We start from the raw sequence: 27,491 nt of genomic DNA, 5'->3' as shown, positions 1-27,491 counted from the left end.
AACACCTTCAAACCAAAACAGCAATCTTATGAAAGGAATAGAATACTCTTTTTTTTTTTTAACCAGGTTTCCTAGTGATAGAGCAATCACACACAATAAGACAGGCCCTTGCCTTGCCCTTGCCTTGCCTCCATGTTTTTTTCCACAAATGTTTTGTTCCAGAAATGTAAATTTGTGCTGCAGTGCTCCTGCCCAATGTATCAAAATGTTTTGTAACTGAACTGTGTGACCTCTCAAGAATGTTCTGTGAGTTCCGCCCTTTATTGGAATATTCTCTTATCTCTGCCCCTCTACTTCTTTGAGCATGCTCACCTGCTATGCCTTTCAGGAATGCTCTGTAACTCCACATCTCTGCTTCAGTGAGCATACTCACCTACTCCTAGATCCCTATATAAGGAGGCTCCCATTTCTGTGAAGCACTCAGACTTCTGAGTACGAACTCCTCTGAGCCCACTGGCATAAAAAAAGGTTAGAAATAATGTACAACAGGGCAGGCCTTTGTCTGTTGCCAACGTCCCCCTGCCATGTTTTTGCCATAAGATGTTTTGTTCAAGTAATGTAACTATTTATACTGCATGATGTTCCTGCCCAATGTATCAAAATATCCGTTGAAGCAATGTAACTATTTGTGCTGCATGATGTCTGCACTAAGGTTGCAAGAATGTTCTGTTAACTCTGCCTATCCACCACAATGAGCATGCTCACCCAGTAGGTGAGCCTATCCTTCTACCCCAAAGATTTCTATATAAGGCTGCTTGCATTGCCTTTCCTGGCTCAGACTTCAGAGTACAAACTCCTCTGAGTCTACTGGTATAATAAAGAATCTCTCCATCTCTCTGAGTACACTCAACTTCTTTGCCACCAGAGACCTTCAGATAGCCGTAACACTTGGCCATAACACAGAGCTATAACACTGGGCTGTAACATTAAAATGTCAGCTTTCTAGTCATACTAACTGCATTTTAAGTTTAGAACCACATATGGCTAGTGGATGGCCATATTGAATAAAGGACACTTCCATCATTGCAGAAGGTTTTACTGGATAGTACTGTTCTAGAATGATTAAAATTTCTGGCTTCTGCTCTGTGATGGTTCCTAGAACCTTACCAAATACTAAGATCACTTTAAGGTACTAGAGTTGAAGGAAGTAATTTGTCCAATCACCAATAGAAATTTGTCCTTGTTTTTAATCCTCTTGCAAATGTCATGACATAAGTAATTTCATTCTAACATCTGAAAATAGTCTCTCATTTCAAAAATAAGGCATGTTACTAGGGTAACTTTGGGTGGAAAGAATATTATCAGGTAAGAGACACAGGAGGGTTGCTGTGAAATGTAGAACTAACTTATTGATCATTAATTTTACAGTTCTCAATATCAGAAGAGTACCAAGCTGAGTACTCTCTCACTACTTAGGATAGAGGACTCTATATTTGATGCCTAGAAAAAAAGTTGAAACAAACTATGCCTGCTAGCAGCAGTGGATAAACACACACACACACACACACATACACACACACACGCACGTACCCTACACAGGCAATAGCAATGGTCCAAGCCTCTGGGAAGAGAGATCTGAATCATTTAACTAAAAGTGGGAAATAAATCATGTTTAAGTAGCAGAAAAAGAACCACAGAAAAATACCCAATAAAATAAGTATCTTGAACTCCTTTCCTTCTTCTTAGATAGATGTTTTGCAGTAGTGACCTTCTGGAGTCAGTTATAATTGTGTGACTCTTATAATAATTCTATTGGGGTTGAGCTAAGGGAGCTGGTTTCAGATCCATTAGAAATGAAAGATCCTCCCACAGTAGACCAGTTGAGGAGATAAAGAGGATTACAAAAACTTGGAATCTTTTGGGAAAGCTAAAGTAATATTTCATTTTCATGTAGGGGTAGTCCTTGTCCTAATGTCCATTCTGCAGATCCTGGTGTCTCAGGCAGCAAGGCAGAAAGACAGAATCAAAACATCAAACAATGGCAGAGGAATAATTTATTATTACACAGCTTCACCTATTATTATTAAGTCAGACAAGATTTAAGAGTATTATTTAGAAAAAATAATCTCAGGCTGGGGATTTAGCTCAGTGGCACTGCACCTGCCTCGTAAGCGCAAGGTCCTAAACTTGATCCCTGGTACCAAAAAACCCCCACAAAACTCTTCCTTACTACTTTTCTAGTTCCCTCCAAAATTCCTACTCTTGTTAAAAACTTCCATACAGCTGAGCTACAAAGGGAGACAGTTTTCCTGAAATTTGCTAGGGAAAATACCTTGGTATAAATTCTTATAGGCTTCTTATTGGGCAATCAGATGCCACTGAACCAAGAGAATTGTGGAAACAAGTCTTTCAAGAGGGTCTCTTTATGCAGCTCAGGCTGGACTTAAACTCACCATTTGCCTGACACAGTCTCCTAGTGCTGGGATTATAGGCTTTCCTCTAGAGAGACCATGGTTTCTTGATATTAACTGGGAAAGAACAGGACATATTAAATAAAGGAGAATGCACTGATATCTCAGTATGAATCCTAAGTGCTGTGGAGACTTCATCAGAAATATTTTTCCTAGCCAGGGATTTAGCTCAGTGGTTTCACCACCTGCTGCATAAGCGCAAGGACCTGAGTTCGATCCCCAGTACAAAAAAAAAAGAATTTTTTTCCTAGAAGTCCTGCTTCCAAGCATGAGGTACAGTGAATGTGTTTCAGGCTGTGAGGATGGACTGTTGCAACTGTGAGCCACTGATAACTCACTCAAACCAGTTCTAGTGTCATCCACGTGTGCCCTGGCAGTCAAAACTCATTAGTTTTCTTTTGCAAGTACTTTAACATGGAGTCAAGGCCCTGGGGCAAGCCCCAGAACTTCTTGAGCACCTCACCCTCTTTCTCGTTGGCCTGTTTCAGCTCTAGCTTCTTTTTTTTTGGTACTGGGGATCGAACTCGGGTCCTTGCACTTGCAAGGCAGGCGGTGGAACCACTGAGCTAAATCCCTGGCCCTCAGCTCTAGCTTCTTGTTACAGTGCATGAGTGCCTGGGACTCCTCCCCACAACTGGAGTACCTGAGGTGAGTTCCTTGATGCAAACCATGATTTCCTGGGTGCAGGTCCCCAGCAAAAACACCTGGGAAATCAGACCTTTGCTGCATGCATCCAGCATGGTGAGATTACACCCACTGAGAAACATTTCATTTGCAGATGCCCATCCCATAATCTTGGGAAACATAGTGGTAGAACAGCCATCTGGACTCCATCTGAAGGCAGTATAGGGGCCTTGAAAGCAAGCCTTTTCATTAGCCCAAACCACATCACAAGTGGGCAATATGGATTCACCTAGTCCAATGGTTGAGCCATTTACTTCTACAATAATAGGCTTCTTAAACTGAATGAAATTATTCAAAAAGTTTTTGATAGCCTTGGGGATTTCAGGGTGTTCTCTTTTTTGGGCATCTGAAAACAAAAAAATATTATTTATATAAAATATATTATTAATAAAAATATATTATTTATATAAAATAAATAATGTCAAAACCACAGTAGAAGACACTGCTGCCTTTGCTGAACAGCACCAGCTTACTGTCAGCAGCAGCCACCATTTTTAGAGCACTCCAACTTCTTTCATCACCTCTGCATTTAGTGAGTTATTTTCTGATGATTTTGTGTATCACAAGATGTGAGTGAAGTCACCTTGCTTCCTGATGATGATATATCTCTGTATCTGTAGATCTTCCCTGCCTCACACTGAAACACAACTGCTTATCAAAAGGCTGTACTTTTTCATCATCAATAAATTTCCTTTCTGCAGCTGTCTCTTTGTAACAGTGTTCCATTGGACGTTAGCACATTTATGGATGGAGATGGATTTTTACTGTTCCTGTGAACAGTCAAGCCCATGGCCATGGCTGCAGTTACAGGGTTTGGAACCTGAGATGCTGGGGGGTGGGGGGGTGTATTTGGGGACTGCGCCCCAGCCAGGCTCCCTCTGTACCAAGGCTTTATAAAGTTCCCATGGGCTTCTCTGCTGCCACTTCTGGCACCACTGTGTTCTCAGGACCCTGTTCAACTTTGTGGCTCTTGCTCAGAAAGCCATCTACTTCAGTTCTGCTCTTAATGGGGCTCTTAGGCACAAGGGTCCTGATGCCTGACTTTGCAAGGTCCATGTTTTTCTGGCTAAACAGGGATAGGGCTGTATTTTTCCTGAACTTCTGGCTGGGGGCAAGCGATGGACTGTTTTTGTACTCATGGTCTTTGGTGATCACCTGCTTTCTGGTATTGTTGGGAGAGCTCCTATTTGTTCAGATCAGGGCGCTCTCTTTCTGCTTCTCGGGGTGGTGTCTGTTGAAATCATGGATGTACTCCTTGCAGTTCACCAGGTGCTGCTTTAGTCCCACACATTGTCTTCATCATCATGGCCTTTCTACCACACCAGAGGAGGAGCCACACTGGGATGCAGTGGAGAGATCCTCCTCCCCCTCCTCCTCCTCTCCTGTTCCAGTGGCCATGACAGGAAGCCAGAATCAGAGGGGTCTGTGAGGCTCACTTAACCACTGATAGCTGGAGTCACCTCTGGAATATTCTGGTCAGAGGAGGAAGATTCTGGGAGCCTCTAAATGGGCTTTTCTCCCTCTGGAGCCAAAGTTCTCCAGGTCTAGAGTGACATGGCTGCTTGTCTCCTCCACGGTGGAAAGCTTCTCCTCTGGTTCTAACTGGGATTTTGCCTCTAGTGTTAGTTTCCTGTGGAGTCTCAGTACCTTTTCTTGGTACACTCCAGTCCTCACTTTGAGTTTCTGCTGAAGCTTCTGGCACTCCCTTTGAGGCTAAGTATTTGGTCAGTGCCAAGATGCTTACTGAATCTGGAGAGTTTGAATAGACTCTGTCAATTCTTCCTTGATTTTCTCTGCTTTGGAGAAATGAGTATAAAGTTGGTTCCTTTCTCCTTTCAAGGTTTTTAAAAAAATGTTTAACATTTAAAGCACCATAGACCAGTTTCTCCAAACCTCCTTTTGGCCATCTAAGTGAGGACCATTTTCTGATTGACCCTTTGTTTCCTATTGCAAGTTACCACCATGTGTTATGTGTTCTCCAAGCAACAGGGCCCAGTTTTTTGTCTTGAGTGAGCATTCAGACAGAGACCTGAGGTGCTTTCCTTTCTTTATCCGGAAGAAGTTTTTCTGTTTATCCCTTGGAGTCTTGGAGTGTCCTTTCAAGTTGGATAAATTTGCTCGCTTGTTCTTTCCATTCTGCAGCTTCCTGTAAAAGCTGTTTCTGACTTTCCTGGAGTTCAGAATTTTCATTCAAAGCATCTGTTACTGCTTCCTCAAGTTGTGTTTTGCTGACATGAAACAGGATGACTTTGGGTACTTGTGACATGAAGATTTTAATTCCTGTATCGGGGACTGTATCCTTTTAGAAATATCAATCATCCCTGGTTCCTGACATTGGAACGTTTCCACTTTTCTTCTTTGAGCTCTTTTCTCTTTTTCTTTCTTTCTTTCTTTCTTTCTTTCTTTCTTTCTTTCTTTCTTTCTTTCTTTTTCCTTCCTTCCTTCTCTCTCTCTCTCTCTCTCTCTCTCTCTCTCTCTCTCTCTCTCTCTCTCTCTCTGTTTCTCTCTCTCTCTTTCTCTTTTTTGAGCTTTTTCATTAGAAAGAGCACCTGCCCTTTAAGTTTGGATCTGTCCCTGGCCACCTTCTCTGATGCCACCTCCCAACTCTATGCTTCTGCAGATTCCTCCTCCAGGCAGATCTCTTTTAAAGATGATGCTAAAGTTTTGTACTCTTTTTGAAGAAAGTTAACTGTGTCCATTTTTCTTTCATGAATCCCAAAAGCTAGAGCAAGCTGTGTTTCTCTCCTCACCTCAAACTGGCTTCTTCTAAGGGATCAAAAACTTCTCTACAAAAGTAAGAGAAGGGCTAAAAGACCCACAACAGCCCACTCATCGCTCCAGGGTGCAGGACTGCTATGGTAGTTGCCCTGCGTGGTGTTCCTGGCCAGCCTAGGATGCTTTGTTTGGTCTGGAACCTGGCAAGAGGAGCAGACAGCTGTTGAGCTGGCTGCAGGGAGTGAGTGGGGTTACTCTAATGGAACAGGCTCCCTGCTTGCCTGGCTTGCTGGGGTCTCTGAAGCAGCAGGGAAGCCTTGGAGGCCCTCCTGCAGCCTGCAACACACCTTCTCCCTTCCCTTTGTTCTGGCCAGGCCAGGCTAGGCCAGGTTGGCGCTGAGGGGGTCAGTGGCAAAACACTGTTAGGACACCCTAGAAATAAAGTATTGATGTTAAACAAAGTATTGATGTTGAAACACCTTCCAAAACACACACACACACACACACACACACACACACACACACACACAATTAAGATGGTTTCTATTTCTTTGTCTCAAATGTACCTATACTTTGTTTTTGAAAGGAAACTAATAAGTTTCTGAACTCTTGGTAGGGCATTGAGCACTGTGTTAGACACTTAGGTATAAAATTTCATCTTCCCAATTCTTGAACAGAATTGCTAGGAAGTAGCAGAGCCAGGATTAAAAACCAGATGTGTCCACTTTTTAACCAGTATAGTTGTTTCAAGGTTTACCTATAGTGGACATTATTAAAAGGAATTATAGGACTTGAAAAATAAATTTAAATGTATGTTACACATAACCATTCTCCTAGGCTAAACCTAGGGGCTGCAAATTTATTCTGTAAAGGGCAGCATAATAAATAGTTTAGGGTTTGCAGCCAAACTGTCTCTTTTGCAGCAATTCATCTCTGCCATTGTTGAATGATAGGAAAACAGAATAAAGCCATAAACAGTGTCCAAACAAATGTATGTTGCTGTGTTCCAACAAGACTTTGTTTACAAAAATAAACACCAGAGCTTTCCATCGTGGTACACACCTGTAGTCCCACCACTCTGGGAGGTTCAAGCAGGGAGACTGAAAGTTCAGGTCCAGCCTGGTAAATTTAATTTTTTTTTTTTTTTTGGTACTAGGGATTGAACTTGGGACCTTGCGCTTGAGAGGCAGGCATCAGAACCACTGAGCTAAATCCCTGGCCCCTAGCCTGGCAAATTTAAAATTGAATTTGTGGTTCACATTAAATTTCTATTGGATAATCCTAGTCCAGACAGATCTGCAGACCTGTGTACAATATAGACAACAGGCCAAATATAGCCCAATGTCTATTTTTTTTTCCTCTGTAGTGCTAGTTATTGAACCCAGGGTCTTTGCAATGAGCTACATCTTCAGCCCTTTTTATTTTTAATTCTGAGACCAGGTCTTGCTAAATTGCCAGCCTGGAGTTACACATGTCCCGATACACTGTTCCTTAGTTGAAAATAATGTAACCCAAAAATGCATTTAATAAACATAACCTACTAAATATTTGTGTTAGCTTAGCAATAAAGCACGTTGTAGAGTATCAGTTACTTCACCTAGAGATCGTGTGGCTGACTGGGAGTGAAGCTTGCTACTGCTGCCCAACATTGCGACCAAGTACTGTACAGCATATTGCTAACCCCCAAAAAAGATTAAAATTTAAAATTTGAAGTATGGTTTCTACTGAGTGCATATTCCTTTCTCACACCATGGTAAGGTTGAAAAATTGTAAATCAAATCATCATAAGTCAGGGACCGTCTGTGTTACTGTCATTCCCCCTTCTTCAACACACACAAGCATGAAAGAAAAATAGTTCTTAAAGACTACCATCTAAGAAATGTATGAGGAGGAGGAGAAATGTTTTAAACTAAGTACCCCATAGTTTGTAAGGCTTTCATTCACTTTGGAATCAAGGCTTTATGATAGATTATAGGGTGATATAAATTCCTTCATCTTTTGTCTCCCATTCTCCAGATTCACCTGCCTAGGTTTGCCAAGAGTCAATCTCCTCATTGAGCTACATACTTATGTTCATATTCTTGGCTTCATGAAGACACATCTGGAAGCCTGGGAGGATCCAAATGAGTTCCCAGATGAGGGCTGTACTGGCTTAGATGAGGTCAGATTGCTGCAACAGAAGACTCAACACTAGAGCAGTTTAAACAATATAGAGTTTATTTCTCAGTCATGTAACCTTTACAAAGAAGGTGGCTTAGGTCAGCAGGACAGCTTTGCTGTGTGTGTGATTGTTTAGAAACCCTCCTATTATGTTGTTCAGCACCCCTTGAGGCATGTCCTCCTCTGCATTGTTGAAGACTATACAATATAGTCAGGCTATACAATGTAGCCAGAAAAGCACCAAGAACTCGGGGAAAGCATCTGGACTGTTTTAAAACTCAAGCCTACAAACAGCACACATTATTTTTTTCTCTTGAGACAGGGTCTCACTATGTAGTTCAGGCTAGCCTTGAACTCACTATGTAACCTGGGCTGGCCTCAAATTCACAATGATCCTACTGCATCAGCCTCCTGAGTGCTGGGATTACAGACATGCACCACCACACCCAGACTGGCGCAGGTCATTTCTGCTCACATTCTTATTGGCAAGAGGGTATATATATCTGTGTAGAAGGAACATATTCTAGGAAGGCAGCTATGTACCCAGGAAGGAGAGGAGAATGAGTTTTGGTGGGTAAATTTTAGGCTCCATCAAAGGTTCTTCTCCTTACTAGGTTATGGGGGTTGTTGGTGGCATTGGTGGTAGGTGGTGGTGGGTTTTGTTTTTGCTTTATTTGTAGTGCTGGGACTTGAATCCAGGGCTTCTAAACCATTTAAACATGAATTCTATCACTGAGCTACACTCCAAGACCTTGGAGATGGTTGTGTGGGGATCATTCTTCCAATTTTAATTTTATCATCTTATTTAATGATTTTAATAGTTCTATAAGATACAAATTATTATTTCCATTTTAAAGAGGAGGAAATTGAAGACAGGGCATGTAACTTTCATAGAATATTGTCCACATTTTGAGGATCTTCTTCCTTTTACTAGATTTGGGATATATCCTTAACTAGATTATACAATTAGATCTCCAACATTACAAAATTTAACATAGCAACTGCTTAATAAAATTTTGGTATGTGGATGACTGAATTAATGGTGGTCATATATTTATGTTCTGATGTTAGAGAACATATATTTATGTTCTGTGGGTAAAAGAGGCTTTTTGCTACATTTAGGTAAATTATTCTAATAAAAACTAACTCATTTATTTATTTATTTATTTAGAGACAGGGTCTCGCTATGTAGTTCAGGCTGGACTTGAACTCATTGTGTGGCCTATGCTGGCCTCAACTCAAGGCAATCCTCCTGCCTCAGCCTCCCAAGTGCTGGGATAACAGGTGTGCACCACCACGCCAGGCAAAAAACTAACTTTAAATTGTAGGCATTCAAGACAACTTTGTAAGAAGTTGTAAGAGGTACAGAACAGTTGCTCCTTCTCCCTTTTCTTACACTCATATGCACTCTTCTGGCACCAGCTGTGTAGGTTTTCTCCTATGCATGAAAAAATTCTCCAGTAGTCACAAACTGGGTATTCTATAATTCAATTTTGTTCTGACACTATCTACCTGAATTTAGAGCCAGATCCCATAAGCTGAAGTCTCAGTCCTATAAGACTGCCCCAACTATAGATGCCAATCACTAGTAGATTACCTGTACTTCCAGCCAATCAGCTAGAAATCAAGGTTCCCCCAACTGTTTCCTCAGATCCTAATTTTCTAGATGGTACATAAAACACAGAGAAACATTTGTTTACATTTACTGGCATAATAGACCCATAAAGGATATGATAAAGGATGCGATAAAGGACACAGGTGAACTGTGAAATGAGGAGGTGCATAGGGTAAGCCTGGAGGACAGGCCCTTCCATATGCTCAGTGATCTCTGAAAGCTTTCCAAATCTTGCACTTCAGGGATTTATTTGCATCCTCTCTCTCTCTCGCTCGCTCTCTCTCTCTCTCTCTCTCTCTCTCGTAGGTATGATTACTAACTTAATTACTAAGTTAATTTCCAGCCCCTCTCCCTTTCCCAGAGGATGGGAGGTAGTGGAGCTAAAAGTTCAAAACTCTAATCGTGGTTTGAGCTTTCTAAAACAGAAGACCAGAAAATTTCCTACAACACAGGAAATTCCCAGGGATTAGGAACTCTGTCAAGATGGAAGACAAAATATTAGAACCGGGCCAGGGATTTGGCTCAGTGGTTTCGCTGACTGCTGCACAAGCGCAAGGACCCAAATTCAATCCCTGGTACCAAAAAAAAAAAAAAAAGATGGCTGCTAAGGGGCTAGGGATTTAGTTCAGTGGTGTCTCATCTTCCCTGCAAGTGCAAAGTTCTGATGATCCCTGGTACCAGAAAAAAAAAAGATGGCTGCTAATTTTCTTCAATAATGGTGAGACATGGAATCATTTTTGTTTAACTAAATGATCAATTCAGGACTTAAAAAAGATCAAACTCACTTGGGCCGGGGATTTAGCTCAGAGGTGCCACCCCCTGCCTTGCAAGTGCAAGGTCCTGAGTTCAATGCCCAGTACCAAAAAAAAAAAAAAAAAAGATCAAACTAGTTGGGCATGGTGGTACACACCTGTAGTCCTCGAACTTGGGAGGCTGAAGCAGGAGGATTGCTGCAAGTTCTAGGCCAACCTGGGCTACATAGTGAGTTCAAGGCCAACCTGAACTACAAGCAAGACTGTCTCAAACAAACAATAATAATAAATTTAAAGAAGATCAAACCAATCAAAAAAGCTGTTTTTTTGTTGTTGTTGTTACCGGGGTCAAACTCGGGTCCTTGTGCTTGCGGGGCAGGTGGTGGAACCACTGAGCTAAATCCCTGGCCCAAAAAAGCTAACTTTTTAATGGGTCAGTAAAATCTTCTGCAGATAGGATTGGTCCTTAGACTAGAACAAAAAAAAGGAAGAAAATTAGGTATACTGTGCAATCCTTTATGTAATCCTCCCCAAATATTATTGGGTTAATAGCATATAATTATTCATATAACCAGAAGGTGATTCAGAAAGATTAAATTACTTACCCAGGCTTACTTAGGTACAGAGTGCAAGACTGGGATTTTAATCCCTCTCAGCTGGGCTCCAAAGCATCATCTTTAAAAATATAAACATTCAGAAAAAGAGTCTGATTTCTCTATTTCATTTAAATTTTTGAAACTATCGTTTCATCCCAAATAATACCTATATCTTTTACTGTAGCATATGATGGTTTGAGGGTTTTTTTTTGTTTTTTTTAATGAAATATCTCATTTGATCCTCTAGGTGATAGAAAGACAAGATTTACTAGTTTTACAAAAGAGAAACTAAGAAAGAATGTAGTAAATTGACCATGACTAAGCAACTGGTTGGTAACATTGTCACTGAAATAGCCTTAAAGAAAAATAAGTTTTTCCCAGCCTTGAGCAGTTCCCCCCACCTCAAATCCCCTCCTCAGCTGTAACTCCTTGATCTGGTACAGATAAAATTGGTAACTATGACCTGTAAACAAAATTCATGTCATGTTGTTCTCACAAGATTCACAAGGCTCTGTCATCTTTCAAGGCTAAATTGCTAAACTCTCTACCCTTGTTCTGTTTCTGTAAACTCACTTGCTAAGTCACTAGAGAGACCAGCTCCTTCCACCACATGTATAAAAATCGGAACTTTTCTATGTTCTTCCTTTGGAGACCAGTCTGTTGAACCGGTGTTCACCTAAAATAAAACCCTCCTATTTCCCAGTGGACTCTCCTGTCTCTTAATCTCCCAGCATCACAGCTGTGTCCTAGGTCTCCTCAATCTCAGTATCTTTTTTTGGCTATTTCCTTATGGCCTGTACCTAACTTCCCAATAAATGTAAGTGGGATTATCTCATTTAACCACAGACCTCTAGGGCACAGCCTCCCCAATTAACATGACAGTCAGTGTTCTAAAATCACAAAGTGGCTTTGGTTTAGTTAGAGTAGAGGTGGGGGGATAATAGGAAGCACCACATTGAGGATGAGTGTGGGTTTTTTTGGTACCGGGGATCAAACTCAGGACTTTACGCTTGCAGGGCAGGTGCGGTGCCACTGAGCTAAATCCCTAGCCCGAGGATGAGTGTGAAAGGATGTAAATGGTAGGAAGTAGAACAGGGGCTCCTCCATTTCCCAGGGCCTCAGGGACTTCCTGCACGAGTAACACCTGCTTTCACTTTTACCTTCTCCGTTGTTTATCCCTAGGGGAGGAGGAGTGAGGCACCTGATCGGGGAGTTTGGGGGAAAGAACTGGGCAGGCGGGGGCCGGGGATTTAGCTCAGCAGTTTCGCTGCCTGCTGCGCAAGTGCAAGGACCAGAGTTCGATCCCTGGTACCAAAAAAAAAAAAAGAACTGAGCAGGTAAAGCCTAATCTCTTCTTGGCTTCCCCCTTTACTTAAGAAAACAGGTCTGCATTGCGCCTTACTGTAGGATACTAAAGGGCTTGAGCCAGCGCAGGGGCATGTGTTAGTAAAAGGGGAAGTATTGGCAAATTCAGTCCATTGCACATAAAAAACATGTTTTTCAACCTGCTTTATTGATTTAAAAAAAGGCGATATTTTGATCGCCATTTGCCTGCCTCCTCAATCTCTCTCTCTCAGTTGTTTCCAAACTCAGGAAGGGAAAGCGGGTTTTATTTACTGGCTCCCTGGAACCAGTAGATAAGGTTTTTTGTTGTTGTTGTTTTTACCTTTCCTGCTCATAGAAGTGTCCTAAAGTCATTGTAAAATTGTTTCTGAGCTCAGTTCTAATTTACAGTGTGTTAACCAAGTTTTTCACTCATGGATGTGGAGAATTTTTCTATGTCATTATAAACCTAAATGGTTATTAATTCCTTTAAAAATATCAGTTTTTGTTATTGATGGTTTTTGATAAAATTTGGTACTTCAGATGTTTCAAAATTCACCAAGAGCAAATCTAATACAGAAGAGAAAAAGAACACCTGAGTAAATGGAATAATAATTACTATGCTAATAAGATGTCACTGACATCAGAAAAATGAAAGTGCAGCACTTTTTTGAAAGTAATCAAAGTGATCAGAAGTAGGAAAGTGCTAGGATCATCCTCTGATACAAGAAAGACATAAAAATTATTCTTTAAATTTGTAATATCTCTTGTTACTGACAGATCAGAAACTGATTGCTCTTTCTCCTTCGGCAATTCAGGCACTGCTTTCCTCCACATTTCCTCCTTCTGCAGCTTTTCCTTCCAGGCTCTTCCTGTGTTGCCTTTAAATGCTTGACTCCTTGTCCTCTCATTTTCTTCTCACTTTACACTTTTATCAAGGGCAGCTTCATTGACTTTCCTTAGTATGTTCATGCTAAAGATAGGCAGGTAGATAAATCTCTACTTACCACTTTATATTCCTGAATCATGAATTCAGTTTTGTTAGAGGCTCCACAGATACTACACATGAAACATGGCCAGAATTGAACTCATTTTATGTACTCTTTCTTCCAAATCGAAAAGTTTCACGTAAAGATCTGTTTTTCCAGCTTTTCTTTAAACATTGGAAAACCTGAGAATACTGATCCTGTGACCGCAACTGATTGGATCTGAAAGTAGCTGCTCCCTTTAAGAGAGGCTTGTGGTCTTCCATGGTTCAGAATACCTGCTACTCCCTACTGTCCCATACACCTGGATGACTTCACAGTGTTTCTGGCCTGGCTTGTATAGATGTTTGAGTTTGTGATTACCAATCCAGGCCACACTAGACCATCTGCTGAATTAAGAAATGAATTAAAAATCAAATAGCATCACTCTTTTCTATTCAGACTGGAATCACTGGATTTTACTGAATCCTGGCCCTATCACTTACTAGATCACAACTTCATGCAAGTTATTTAGCCTCTCTGTATATAAGTTACCTCATCCATACAATAAGCTGAAATGTATGGGAGACTCCTTCCAACATACTGTAAACTAGAGTGTTTATGGCCCCAACCTCTACCATTTTAGTTACTGTCTTCCGGATTTTTGTAAAATATTTTCCAAAATTGTTTCATAAGACTTCAGAAAATAGATTTAACCTGGTTCATGACCTATAGAGAATATATAACCTTAACCTTAATTGTATGAAACTATGTAAAAGTTTTTGTTCATTACTAAGAAACATTTTTTAACTGTTTATGTTTTGACACTTGAAAGTAATGAAAATGAATGAGCCCAAAATGAACTGACAATTATGTAATACCCATCTACAGTATTTCATGATTGCTTGGCTTGACTTTTTCTATTGTGAATTCCATGGTCAGGCAAAGATGGACATTGCTTTTTGGGCAGTTCTGAACTCTGATGGTGCACAACTGCACCAAACTTCTTCCACATGGCTGTTCTCTTGCCAGAGATGCCTGTTCTATAGTTACAAAGCATAGCCTTACTTCCCATTCAAGATTTATTTGTAGTGTCACTCTGGGAAATCTTCTCAGATGCCTTTTTATTGTAAGCCTTTATGTTGAGTTATAACTGCTTGTTTCCACACCTGTCTCTCTCAAAATGAATTCCTTAAGTTTTAGGACTACACTTTATTCATTTAACTGGAGAACACATAATTATAGGCTCGGACTCTGATGTTAGGCTGCCTGTATAAAATCTGGCTCTACCACTATGAGCTGTGTGGCCTGGGGACAGATTCTGGATCATTTTGAACTATAGTTTCATCCTCTACAACATAAAGATAGTAAGAGTGTACCATAGGATTGTCATTAAGAGTATTTATAACTCTTCAGAACCGTACCTAGCACAAAAGAGGCATTTATTTAATAAATGTTAGTAGCCAGGCATGGTGGTGTATGCTTGTAATTCCAGAATTCTGGGAGGCTGGGGCAGGAGGATTGCAAGTGCAAACTCAGCCTGGTCAACTTAGCAAGGCCCTTTCTCACAATAAAATATAAAAAGGCATAGGTATAGCACCATGCACTTCATTGCAAAGCTCCTGGGCTCAGTTCCCAGTACTATTGACAAAAATGATTATTATTGTTGGTGCTATTAACTTGGCTTTATTTGTACATTTTATCTTGTTTGCTCTAATTGTTGAAATTCACTCCACATTATAACTAATGACAAACCTAATTTTACTCTTCTTTGATTCTTCCAGCTTTAAGAACTAATTTTTCAAACTATAAGAATCATAATTTGATCTTTCAGAATTAGAATATTAATTTAAACATTATTGAATGTCTAGCACTGGCAAAAGATGTATAACCACATTCTACTTTTTTTTTTTTTTGGTACTGGGGATTGATCTCAGGTCCTTGAGCTTGGGAGGCAGGCGGTGGAACCACTGAGCTAAATCCACATTCTATTTTGTTTACATATTCTGCAAATTCCCCTACATGCAGAAAAAAACCCTTTCGGTCAATAAGTTCATTCAATTTCTGTATTCTACTACTATGCTACTACTACTATTATAATGTGTTTAATATGTTTGTATTTGAAAAGTAAAATGTTTTTCTTATCCAGTCACAGGACACTATTTCATATCAAGAAGGCTGACATCTCATGTTATTCTTGATTAGCTAGTTAAGACAATATTTGTGTGGTTATTCTGATAGGTATAAAAATATCTTTTAGTGGTTAGGCATTTAATATGTTAATGAGGTTAATAAAATTTTTTAATTTCTGAATTCCTTCCTTTAAAAATGAATAATTTAGTCATGACATGGCTCCCAACCCAGGGAAAATTCCAAGTAAATGTGCCACAGCTCACAGCCAGGTAGAGGCTTCTGGGAAGGCAGGCCGCTGCTGCCAGCCTGGAGGAGGCTCCTGAGTAGGTGTGCCACAGCTCCCAGCACAGAGGCCTCTGAGTCGGCATGGCATGGCTCCCAGCCCAGAGGAGACTTACAGGTCAGTGTGCCACAGTTTGAAGGCTGCAGTATTCAAATCTGCATGCAACAGATCCAACAACAGAGTAGGCCTTGAGGTCAGCGTGCCAAGGCTCCAAGCCCAGAAGAGACATCCAGATGAGCATGCCATAGCTCCAAGCCAGGAGGAGTATTCCCAGTAGGCATGCCACAGCTCCAACCACAGAGGAGGCCTCAGGGTCGGTGTGCAAGAGATCAAAGCCCCAAGGAGTCTTCCAGGTCAGGGTGCCACAGCTCTCAGCCAGCAGGATTATTCCAATTTGCGTGCCAAAGATGCAACCAGAGATTAGGCCTTGGGGTCAGCGTGCCATGGCTTGCAGCACAGAGGAGACATCCAGGTGAGCATGCCATAGTTCCAAGCCAGGAGGAGTATTCCAAGTAGGCATACCACAGCTCCAACCACAGAGGAGGCCTCAGGGTCGGTGTGCAAGAGATCGAAGCCCCAAGGAGTCTTCTAGGTCAGCATGCCACTGTTCTCAGCCAGCAAGAGTATTCCAATCTGCATGCCACAGCTCCCACCAAAGAGGAGCCCTCGGGATTGGTCTTCCAGGTCAGCATGCCACTGTTCTCAGCCAGCAGGAGTATTCCAATCTGTGTGCCACAGCTAGCACCAATGAGGAGCCCTCGGGGTCGGTGTGCCATTGCTCGCAGCAATGAGGAAACATCAAGGTCAGGGTGCCATAGCTCCAAGAAAGCAGGAGTATTCCAAGTAAGCATTCCACAGCACTAACCACAGAGGAATACTCAGAGTTAGTGTGCAACAGATGGAAGCCTCAAGGAGTCTTCCAGGTCAGGGTGCCACAGCTCTCAGCCAGCAGGATTATTCCAATTTGCAAGCCAAAGATGAAACCACAGAGCAGGCCTCGGGGTCAGGGTGCCACAGTGCGCAGCCCAGAGGAGACATCAAGGTGAGCATGCCATAGTTCCAAGCCAGGAGGAGTATTCCAAGTAGGTGTGGCACAGCTCCAACCACAGAGGAGGCCTCAGGTTCGGCTTGCCACATCCTGAAGCCCGGATGAGTCTTCTAGGTGAGGGTGCCACAGTTCTCAGACAACAGGAGTATTCCAATCTGCGTGCCACAGCTCCCACCAAAGAGGAGGCCTCGGGGTCAGTGTGCCATAGTTCAGAGCCAAGAGGAAATATCCATGTCAGCTTGCCATAGCTCCAAGCCAGGAAGAGTAATCCAAGTAGGCATTCCACAGCGCCAACCACAGAGGAATCCTCAGAGTCAGTGTGCAACAAAGCGAAGCCCCAAGGAGTTTTCCAGGTCAGGGTGTCACAGCTCTCAGCCAGAAGGATTATTCCAAATTGCGTGCCAAAGATGCAACCACAGAGTAGGCCTCGGGGTCAGCGTGCCACGGCTCACAGCCCAGAGAAGACATCCATGTCAGCATGCCACAGCTCTCAGCCAGCATTATTCCAATCAGTGTACAACAGATCCAACCACAGAGGAGACCTCCGGATCATTGTGCCATTGCTCGCAGCCCAGAGGAGACATCCATGTCAGTGTGCCACAGCTCCCAGCCAGCAGTATTCCAATCTGCATGCAACAGATCCCATCACAGAGGAAAACTCGGGGTCAGCATGCCATGGCTCACTGCCCAGAGGAGATACCCAGGGCAGGGTGCCACAGCTCTCAATCAGCAGGATTATTCCAGTTTGCGTGCCAAAAATGAAACCACAGATTAGCCCTCAGGGTCAGCGTGCCATGGCTCGCAGCCCAGAGGAGACATGAAGGTGTGCATGCCATAGTTCCCAGCAAAGAAGAGTATTCCAAGTAGGCGTGCCACAGCTCCAACCACAGAGGAGGCCTCAGGGTTGGTGTGCCACAGCTAAAAGACCGGAACAGTCTTCCAGGTCAGCGTGCCACAGCTCTCAGGCAGCAGGATTATTCCAATTTGTTTGCCACAGATGCAATCAAAGAGTAGACCTCAGGATCAGTGTGCCAAGGCTTGGAGACCAGAGGATACATCCAGATCAGCATGCCACAGCTCTCAGCCAGCAGTATTCCAATCTGCGTGCAACATCTCCAACCACAGAGTAGGCCTCAGGGTCAGCATGCCACAGCTCGCAGCCCAGAGGAGACATCCAGATGACCATGCCATAGCTCCCAGCAAGGAGCAGTATTCCCAGTAGGCGTGCCACAGCGCCAACTGCAGAGGAGGCCTCAGGGTTGGTGTGCCACAGCTCGCAGAGCAGAGGAGTCTTCCAAGTCAGCGTGCCACAGCTCTCAGCCAGCAGGATTATTCCAATTTGTGTGCCACGGATGCAACCAGAGAGTAGACCTCAGGATCAGTGTGCCATGGCTCGCAGCCCAGAGGAGACATCAAGGTGTGCATGCCAGAGTTCCAAGCCAGGAGGAGTATTCCCAGTAGGCGTGAAACAGCTCCAACCACAGAAGAGGCCTCAGGGTCAGCGTGCAACAGATCAAAGCCCCAAGGAGTCTTCCAGGTCAGGGTCCCGCAGCTCTCAACCAGAAGGATTATCCCAATTTGTGTGCCACACATGCAAACAGAGAATAGACCTCGGGATCAGTGTGCCAAGGCTCGCAGACCAGAGGATACATCCAGGTCAGCGTGCCACAGCTCTCAGCCAGCAGCATTCCAATCTGTGTGCAACAGATCCAATGACAGAGGAGACCTCGGGGTCAGCGTGCCATGGCTCACAGCACAGAGGATACATTCAGTACAGCTTGCCATGGCTCCGAGCCAGGAGGAGTATTCCCAGTAGGCGTGCCACAGCTCCAACCACAGAAGAGGCCTCAGGGTCAGCGTGCAACAGATTGAAGCCCTGAGGAGTCTTCAAGGTCAGGGTGCCACAGATCTCAGCAAGTAGGATTATTCCAGTTTGCGTGCCAAAAATGAAACCACAGATTAGCCCTCAGGGTCAGCGTGCCACGGCTCGCAGCCCAGAGGAGATATCAAGGTGTGCGTGCCATAGATCCAAGCCAGGGGGAGTATTCCAAGTAGGCGTGCCACAGCTCCAACCACAGAGGAGGCCTCAGGGTTGGTGTGCCACAGCTCGAAGAGTGGAGGTGTCTTCCAAGTCAGTGTGCCACAGCTCTCAGCCAGCAGTATCCCAATCTGCGTGCAACAGCTCCAACCACAGAGTAGGCCTTGGGGTCAGCAAACCACAGCTCGCAGCCCAGAGGAGACATCCATGTCAGCGTACCACAGCTCTCAGCCAGCAGTATTCCAATCTGCGTGCCACAGGTCCAACCACAGAGGAGACCTCGGGGTCGGCGAGCCATTGCTGGCAGCCCAGATGAGACATCAAGGTGAGCATGCCATAGCTCCAAGCCAGCAGGAGTATTCCCAATAGGCGTGCCACAGCTCCCACCACAGAGGAGGCCTCAGGCTCAGCGTGCCACATCTCAAAGCCCGGGGGAGTCTTCCAGGTCAGTGTGGCACTGTTCGCCGCCAGCAGAAATATTCCAAATTGCATGCCAGAGCTCTCACCAAAGAGGAGGCCTCAGGGTCAGCGTGGCATTGCTCGCAGCCCAGAGGAAACATCCAGGTCAGCATGCCATACATCCAAGCAAGGAGGAGTATTCCAAGTAGGCATTCCATAGTGCCAACCACAGAGGAAACCTCAGAGTCCGTGTGCCACATAACGAAGCCCCTGACAGTCTTCCAGGTCAGGGTGCCACAGCTCTCAGCAAGGAGGAATATTCCAATTTGGGTGCCAAAGATGCAACCACAGAGTAGGCCTCGGGGTCGGGGTACCATGGCTCGCAGGCCAGAGGATACATCCATATCAGCGTGTCACAGTTCTCAGCCAGCAGTACTCCAATCTGCGTGCAACAGATCCAACCACAGAGGAGAACTTGGGGTCAGCATGCTATGGCTCACCTCCCAGTGGAGATATCCAGATCAGCATGCCACAGCTCTCAGCCTGCAGTATTCGAATATGCGTGCAACAAAGCGAACCACAGAGTAGGCCTTCGGGCTCAGCATGCCACAGCTCACAGCCCAGAGGAGACATCCAGATGACCATGCCATAGCTTCCAGCAAGGAGGAGTATTCCCAGTAGGCGTGTCACAGCTCCAACTGCAGAGGAGGCCTCAGGGTTGCTGTGCCACAGCTCAAAGAGCAGAGGAGTCTTCCAAGACAGCCTGCCACCGCTCTCAGCCAACAGGATTATTCCAATTTGTGTGCCACAGATGCAACCAGAGAGTAGATCTCAGGATCAGTGTGCCAAAGCTCGCAGACCAGAGGATACATCCATATCAGCGTGCCACAGCTCTCAGCCAGCAGTATTCCAAATTGCGTGCAACAGATCCAACCACAGAGGAGAACTTGGGGTCAGCATGCTATGGCTCACCGCCCAGTGGAGATATCCAGATCAGCGTGCCACAACTCTCAGGAAGCAGGATTATTCCAATTTGTGTGCCACAGATGCAACAAGAGAGTAGACTTCGGGATCAGTGTGTCAAGGCTCACAGACCAGAGGATACATCCATATCAGCATATCACAGCTCTCAGCCAGCAATATTCCAACCTGCGTGCAACAGATCCAACCACAGAGGAGAACTCGGTGTCAGCATGCTATGGCTCACCGCCCAGAGGAGACATCCAGGTCAGCGTGCCACAGCTCTCAGCCTGCAGTATTCCAATGTGTGTGCAACAAAGCCAACCACAGAATAGTCCTCGGGGTCAGCGTGTCACAGCTCTCAGCCAGCAGGATTATTCCAATTTGTGTGCCACAGATTCAACAAGAGAGTAGACTTCGGGATCAGTGTGCCAAGGCTCGCAGACCAGAGGAGACATCCAAATCAACATGCCACAGCTCTCACCCTGCAGTATTCCAATATGCATGCAAAAAAGCCAACCACAGAGTAGGCCTTCAGGCTCAGCGTGCCACAGCTCGCAGCCCAGAGGAGACATCCAGATGACCATGCCATAGCTCCCAGAAAGGAGGAGTAGTCACAGTAGGTGTGCCACAGCTCCAACCACAGAGGAGGCCTCAGGGTTGGTGTGCCACAGCTCGAAGAGCAGAGGAGTCTTCCACGTCAGCGTGCCACAGCTCTCAGCCAACAGGTTTATTCCAATTTGTGTGCCACAGATGCAACCAGAGATTAGACCTAAGGATCAGGGTGCCAAGGCTCGCAGACCAGAGGATACATCCAGGTCAGCATGCCACAGCTCTCAGCCAGCAGGATTATTCCAATTTGTGTGCCACGGATGCAACCAGAGAGTAGACCTCGGGATCAGTGTGCCATGGCTCGCAGCCCAGAGGAGACATCAAGGTGTGCATGCCAGAGTTCCAAGCCAGGAGGAGTATTCCCAGTAGGCGTGAAACAGCTCCAACCACAGAAGAGGCCTCAGGGTCAGCGTGCAACAGATCAAAGCCCCAAGGAGTCTTCCAGGTCAGGGTCCCGCAGCTCTCAACCAGAAGGATTATCCCAATTTGTGTGCCACACATGCAAACAAAGACTAGACCTCGGGATCAGTGTGCCAAGGCTCGCAGACCAGAGGATACATCCAGGTCAGCGTGCCACAGCTCTCAGCCAGTAGCATTCCAATCTGTGTGCAACAGATCCAACGACAGAGGAGACCTCGGGGTCAGCGTGCCATGGCTCACGGCACAGAGGATACATTCAGTTCAGCTTGCCATAGCTCCAAGCCAGCAGGAGTATTGCCAGTAGGCGAGCCACAGCTCCAACCACAGAAGAGGCCTCAGGGTCAGCGTGCAACAGATGGAAGCCCTGAGGAGTCTTCCAGGCCAGGGTACCACAGCTCTCAGCCAGCAGGATTACTCCAGTTTGCATGCCAAAAATGAAACCACAGATTAGCCCTCAGGGTCAGCGTGCCACGGCTCGCAGACCAGAGGAGATATCAAGGTGTGCAGGCCATAGGTCCAAGCCAGGAGAAGTATTCCAAGTAGGCGTGCCACAGCTCCAACCACAGAGGAGGCCTCAAGGTTGGTGTGCCACAGCTCGAAGAGTAGAGTTGTCTTCCAAGTCAGCGTGCCACAGCTCTCAGCCAGCAGGATTATTCCAATTTGTGTGCCACACATGCAACCAGAGAGTAGACCTCGGGATCAGTGTGCCAAGGCTCGCAGACCAGAGGATACATCCAGATCAGCATGCCACAGCTCCCAGCCATCAGTATTCCAACCTGCGTGCAACAGATCCAACCACAGAGGAGAACTCGGGGTCAGCGTGCAACAGATCGAAGCCCCGACGAGCCTTCCAGGTCAGGGTGCCACAGCTCTCAGCCAGCGGGATTATTCCAATGTGTGCCACAGATGCAACCAGAGAGTAGACCTCGGGGTCAGCGTGCCATGGCTCACCGCCCAGAGGAGACATCGAGGTCAGCGTGTCACAGCTCTCAGCCAGCAGTATTCCAATCTGCGTGCAATAGATCCAACCACAGATGGGAACTCGGGATCAGTGTGCCAGGGCTCGCAGCCCAGAGGAGACATCCATGTCAGCGTGCCACAGCTCCCAGTCAGCAGTATTCCAATCTGCGTGCAACAGATCCCACCACACAGGAAACCTCAGGGTCAGCATTCCATGGCTCACTGCCCAGAGGAGACATCCAGGTCAGCGTGCCACAGCTCTCAGCCTGCAGTATTCCAATGTGTGTGCAACAAAGCCAACCGCAGAGTAGGCCTCGGGGTCAGCGTGCCACAGCTCGCAGCCCAGAGGAGACATCCAGTTCAGCTTGACATGGCTCGGAGCCAGGCGGAGTATTCCCAGTAGGCGTGCCACAGCTCCAACCACAGAAGAGGCCTCAGGGTCAGCGTGCAACAGATTGAAGCCCTGAGGAGTCTTCAAGGTCAGGGTGCCACAGCTCTCAGCCAGCAGGATTATTCCAGTTTGCGTGTCAAAAATGAAACCACAGATTAGCCCTCAGGGTAAGCGTGCCATGGCTCGCAGCCCAGAGGAGATATCAAGGTGTGCGTGCCATAGATCCAAGCCAGGGGGAGTATTCCAAGTAGGCATGCCACAGCTCCAACCACAGAGGAGGCCTCAGGGTTGGTGTGCCACAGCTTGAAGAGTGGAGGTGTCTTCCAAGTCAGTGTGCCACAGCTCTCAGACAGCAGGATTATTTCAATTTGTGTACCACAGATGCAACCAGAGAGTAGACCTCGGGATCAGTGTGCCAAGGCTCGCAGACCAGAGGATACATCCAGATCAGCATGCCACAGCTCTCAGCCAGCAGTATTCCAACCTGCGTGCAACAGATCCAAGCACAGGGGAGAACTCGAGGTCAGCATGCTATGGCTCACCTCCCAGTGGAGACATCCAGATCTGCGTGCCACAGCTCTCAGCCTGCAGTACTCCAATATGCGTGCAACAAAGCGAACCACAGAGTAGGCCTTCAGGCTCAGCGTGCCACAGCTCGCAGCCCAGAGGAGACATCCAGATGACCATGCCATAGCTCCCAGCAAGGAGGAGTATTCACAGTAGGTGTGCCACAGCTCCAACTGCAGAGGAGGCCTCAGGGTTGGTGTGCCACAGCTCGAAGACCAGAACAGTCTTCCAAGTCAGCGTGCCACAGCTCTCAGCCAGAAAGATTCCAATTTGCGTGCCACAGGTCCAACCACAGAGGAGACCTCAGGGTCGGCGAGCCATTGCTGGCAGCCCAGACGAGACATCAAGGTGAGCATGCCATAGCTCCAAGCCAGCAGGAGTATTCCCAATAGGCGTGCCACAGCTCCCACCACAGAGGAGGCCTCAGGTTGGGCGTGCCACATCTCTAAGCCCAGAGGAGTCTTCAAGGTCAGCGTGCCACAGCTCTCAGCCTGCAGTATTCCAATGTGTGTGCAACAAAGCCAACCGCAGAGTAGTCCTCAGGGTCAGCGTGCCACAGCTCGCAGCCCAGAGGAGACATCCAGTTCAGCTTGACATGTCTCCAAGCCAGGAGGAGTATTCCAAGTAGGCGTGCCACAGCTCCAACCACAGAGGAGGCCTCAGGGTTGTTGTGCCACAGCTAGAAGAGTGGACGTGTGTTCCAAGTCAGCGTGTCACAGCTCTCAGCCAGCAGGATTATTCCAATTTGTGTGCCACAGATTCAACAAGAGAGTAGACTTCGGGATCAGTGTGCCAAGGCTCGCAGACCAGAGGATACATCCAGATCAACATGCCACAGCTCTCAGCCAGCAGTATTCCAATGTGCGTGCAACAGCTCCAACCACGGAAGAGGCCTCGGGGTCAGTGCCACAGCTCGCAGCCCAGAGGAGACATCCAGATGAGCATGCCATAGCTCCCAGCAAGGAGGAGTATTCCCAGTAGGCATGCCACAGCTCCAACCACAGAGGAGGACTCAGGGTCAGCATACAACGGATCGAAGCCCCTAGGAGTCTTCCAGGTCAGGGTGCCACAGCTCTCAGACAGCAGGATTATTCCACTTTGTGTTCCACCGATGCAACCAGAGAGTAGACCTCGGGATCAGTGTGCCAAAGCTCACAGACCAGAGGAGACATCCAGATCAGCATGCCACAGCTCCCAGCCATCAGTATTCCAACCTGCGTGCAACAGATCCAACCACAGAGGAGAACTCGGGGTCAGCGTGCAACAGATCGAAGCCCCGACGAGCCTTCCAGGTCAGGGTGCCACAGCTCTCAGCCAGCGGGATTATTCCAATGTGTGCCACAGATGCAACCAGAGAGTAGACCTCGGGGTCAGCGTGCCATGGCTCACCGCCCAGAGGAGACATCGAGGTCAGCGTGTCACAGCTCTCAGCCAGCAGTATTCCAATCTGCGTGCAATAGATCCAACCACAGATGGGAACTCGGGATCAGTGTGCCAGGGCTCGCAGCCCAGAGGAGACATCCATGTCAGCGTGCCACAGCTCCCAGTCAGCAGTATTCCAATCTGCGTGCAACAGATCCCACCACACAGGAAACCTCAGGGTCAGCATGCCATGGCTCACTGCCCAGAGGAGACATCCAGGTCAGCGTGCCACATCTCTCAGCCTGCAGTATTCCAATATGTGTGCAACAAAGCCAACCACAGAGTAGGCCTCGGGGTCAGCGTGCCACAGCTCGCAGCCCAGAGGATACCTCCAGATGAGCATGCCATAGCTCCCAGCAAGGAGGAGTATTCCCAGTAGGCGTGACACAGCTGCAACTGCAGAGGAGGCCTCAGGGTTGGTGTGCCACAGCTCAAAGACCGGAACAGTCTTCCAGGTCAGCGTGCCACAGCTCTCAGCCAGCAGTATTCCAACCTTCGTGCAACAGATCCAACGACAGAGGAGACCTCGGGGTCAGCGTGCAATGGCTCAGAGCGCAGAGGATACATCCAGTTCAGCTTGCCATAGTTCCAAGCCAGGAGGAGTATTGCCAGTAGGCGTGCCACAGCTCCAACTGCAGAGGAGGCCTCAGGGTCAGCGTGCAACAGATTGAAGCCCCGAGGAGTCTTCCAGGCCAGGGTGCCACAGCTCTCAGCCAGCAGGATTATTCCAGTTTGCGTGCCCAAAATGAAACCACAGATTAGCCCTCAGGGTCAGCGTGCCACGGCTCGCAGACCAGAGGAGATATCAAGGTGTGCATGCCATAGTTCCAAGCCAGGAGAAGTATTCCAAGTAAGCGTGCCACAGCTCCAACCACAGAGGAGGCCTCAGGGTTGGTGTGCCACAGCTAGAAGAGTAGAGGTGTCTTCCAAGTCAGTGTGCCACAGCTCTCAGCCAGCAGGATTATTCCAATTTGTGTGCCACACATGTAACCAGAGAGTAGACCTCGGGATCAGTGTGCCAAGGCTCGCAGACCAGAGGATACATCCAGATCAACATGCCACAGCTCTCAGCCAGCAGTATTCCAATGTGCGTGCAACAGCTCCAACCACGGAAGAGGCCTCGGGGTCAGTGCCACAGCTCGCAGCCCAGAGGAGACATCCAGATGAGCATGCCATAGCTCCCAGCAAGGAGGAGTATTCCCAGTAGGCGTGACACAGCTGCAACTGCAGAGGAGGCCTCAGGGTTGGTGTGCCACAGCTCAAAGACCGGAACAGTCTTCCAGGTCAGCGTGCCACAGCTCTCAGCCTGCAGTATTCCAATGTGTGTGCAACAAAGCCAACCGCAGAGTAGGCCTCGGGGTCAGCGTGCCACAGCTCGCAGCCCAGAGGAGACATCCAGTTCAGCTTGACATGTCTCCAAGCCAGGAGGACTATTCCAAGTAGGCGTGCCACAGCTCCAACCACAGAGGAGGCCTCAGGGTTGGTGTGCCACAGCTCGAAGAGCAGAGGAGTCTTCCACGTCAGCGTGCCACAGCTCTCAGTCAACAGGATTATCCCAATTTGTGTGCCACAGATGCAACCAGAGATTAGACCTAAGGATCAGGGTGCCAAGGCTCGCAGACCAGAGGATACATCCAGGTCAGCGTGCCACAGCTCTCAGCCAGCAGGATTATTCCAATTTGTGTGCCACGGATGCAACCAGAGAGTAGACCTCGGGATCAGTGTGCCATGGCTCGCAGCCCAGAGGAGACATCAAGGTGTGCATGCCAGAGTTCCAAGCCAGGAGGAGTATTCCCAGTAGGCGTGAAACAGCTCCAACCACAGAAGAGGCCTCAGGGTCAGCGTGCAACAGATCAAAGCCCCAAGGAGTCTTCCAGGTCAGGGTCCCGCAGCTCTCAACCAGAAGGATTATCCCAATTTGTGTGCCACACATGCAAACAGAGACTAGACCTCGGGATCAGTGTGCCAAGGCTCGCACACCAGAGGATACATCCAGGTCAGCGTGCCACAGCTCTCAGCCAGCAGTATTCCAATCTGTGTGCAACAGATCCAATGACAGAGGAGACCTCGGGGTCAGCGTGCCATGGCTCACAGCACAGAGGATACATTCAGTTCAGCTTGCCATAGCTCCAAGCCAGCAGGAGTATTGCCAGTAGGCGAGCCACAGCTCCAACCACAGAAGAGGCCTCAGGGTCAGCGTGCAACAGATGGAAGCCCCGAGGAGTCTTCCAGGCCAGGGTACCACAGCTCTCAGCCAGCAGGATTACTCCAGTTTGCATGCCAAAAATGAAACCACAGATTAGCCCTCAGGGTCAGCGTGCCACGGCTCGCAGACCAGAGGAGATATCAAGGTGTGCAGGCCATAGGTCCAAGCCAGGAGAAGTATTCCAAGTAGGCGTGCCACAGCTCCAACCACAGAGGAGGCCTCAAGGTTGGTGTGCCACAGCTCGAAGAGTAGAGTTGTCTTCCAAGTCAGCGTGCCACAGCTCTCAGCCAGCAGGATTATTCCAATTTGTGTGCCACACATGCAACCAGAGAGTAGACCTCGGGATCAGTGTGCCAAGGCTCGCAGACCAGAGGATACATCCAGATCAGCATGCCACAGCTCCCAGCCATCAGTATTCCAACCTGCGTGCAACAGATCCAACCACAGAGGAGAACTCGGGTCAGCGTGCAACAGATCGAAGCCCCGACGAGCCTTCCAGGTCAGGGTGCCACAGCTCTCAGCCAGCGGGATTATTCCAATGTGTGCCACAGATGCAACCAGAGAGTAGACCTCGGGGTCAGCGTGCCATGGCTCACCGCCCAGAGGAGACATCGAGGTCAGCGTGTCACAGCTCTCAGCCAGCAGTATTCCAATCTGCGTGCAATAGATCCAACCACAGATGGGAACTCGGGATCAGTGTGCCAGGGCTCGCAGCCCAGAGGAGACATCCATGTCAGCGTGCCACAGCTCCCAGTCAGCAGTATTCCAATCTGTGTGCAACAGATCCAACGACAGAGGAGACCTCGGGGTCAGCGTGCCATGGCTCACAGC

At 47.0% G+C, this 27,491-nt stretch overlaps 1 long non-coding RNA gene and 1 pseudogene across 1 annotated transcript; both read right to left on the bottom strand.

Annotated features, from left to right (window-relative positions):
* Positions 1–1,667: 1,667 nt before the first annotated feature.
* LOC101708513 (chromodomain Y-like protein) lies at positions 1,668–7,636 on the bottom strand (annotated as a pseudogene).
* A 369-nt stretch (positions 7,637–8,005) lies between these two features.
* LOC147823669 (uncharacterized) lies at positions 8,006–27,114 on the bottom strand. Its single transcript, XR_015443474.1, has 2 exons — positions 24,163–27,114; positions 8,006–22,039 (listed from the first exon to the last, which is right to left on the bottom strand). It is a non-coding gene; the product is annotated as an uncharacterized LOC147823669 (long non-coding RNA).
* Between the last annotated feature and the right edge of the window lie 377 nt (positions 27,115–27,491).

This window comes from Heterocephalus glaber, unplaced genomic scaffold (assembly GCF_053883595.1).
Source record: "Heterocephalus glaber isolate CG9 unplaced genomic scaffold, H.glaber_assembly_v1.0 deba00001571, whole genome shotgun sequence".
NCBI lineage: Eukaryota > Metazoa > Chordata > Mammalia > Rodentia > Bathyergidae > Heterocephalus > Heterocephalus glaber.
Note: the sequence above shows the minus strand (reverse complement) of the source record. Positions and strands in the feature narration are given on the sequence as shown.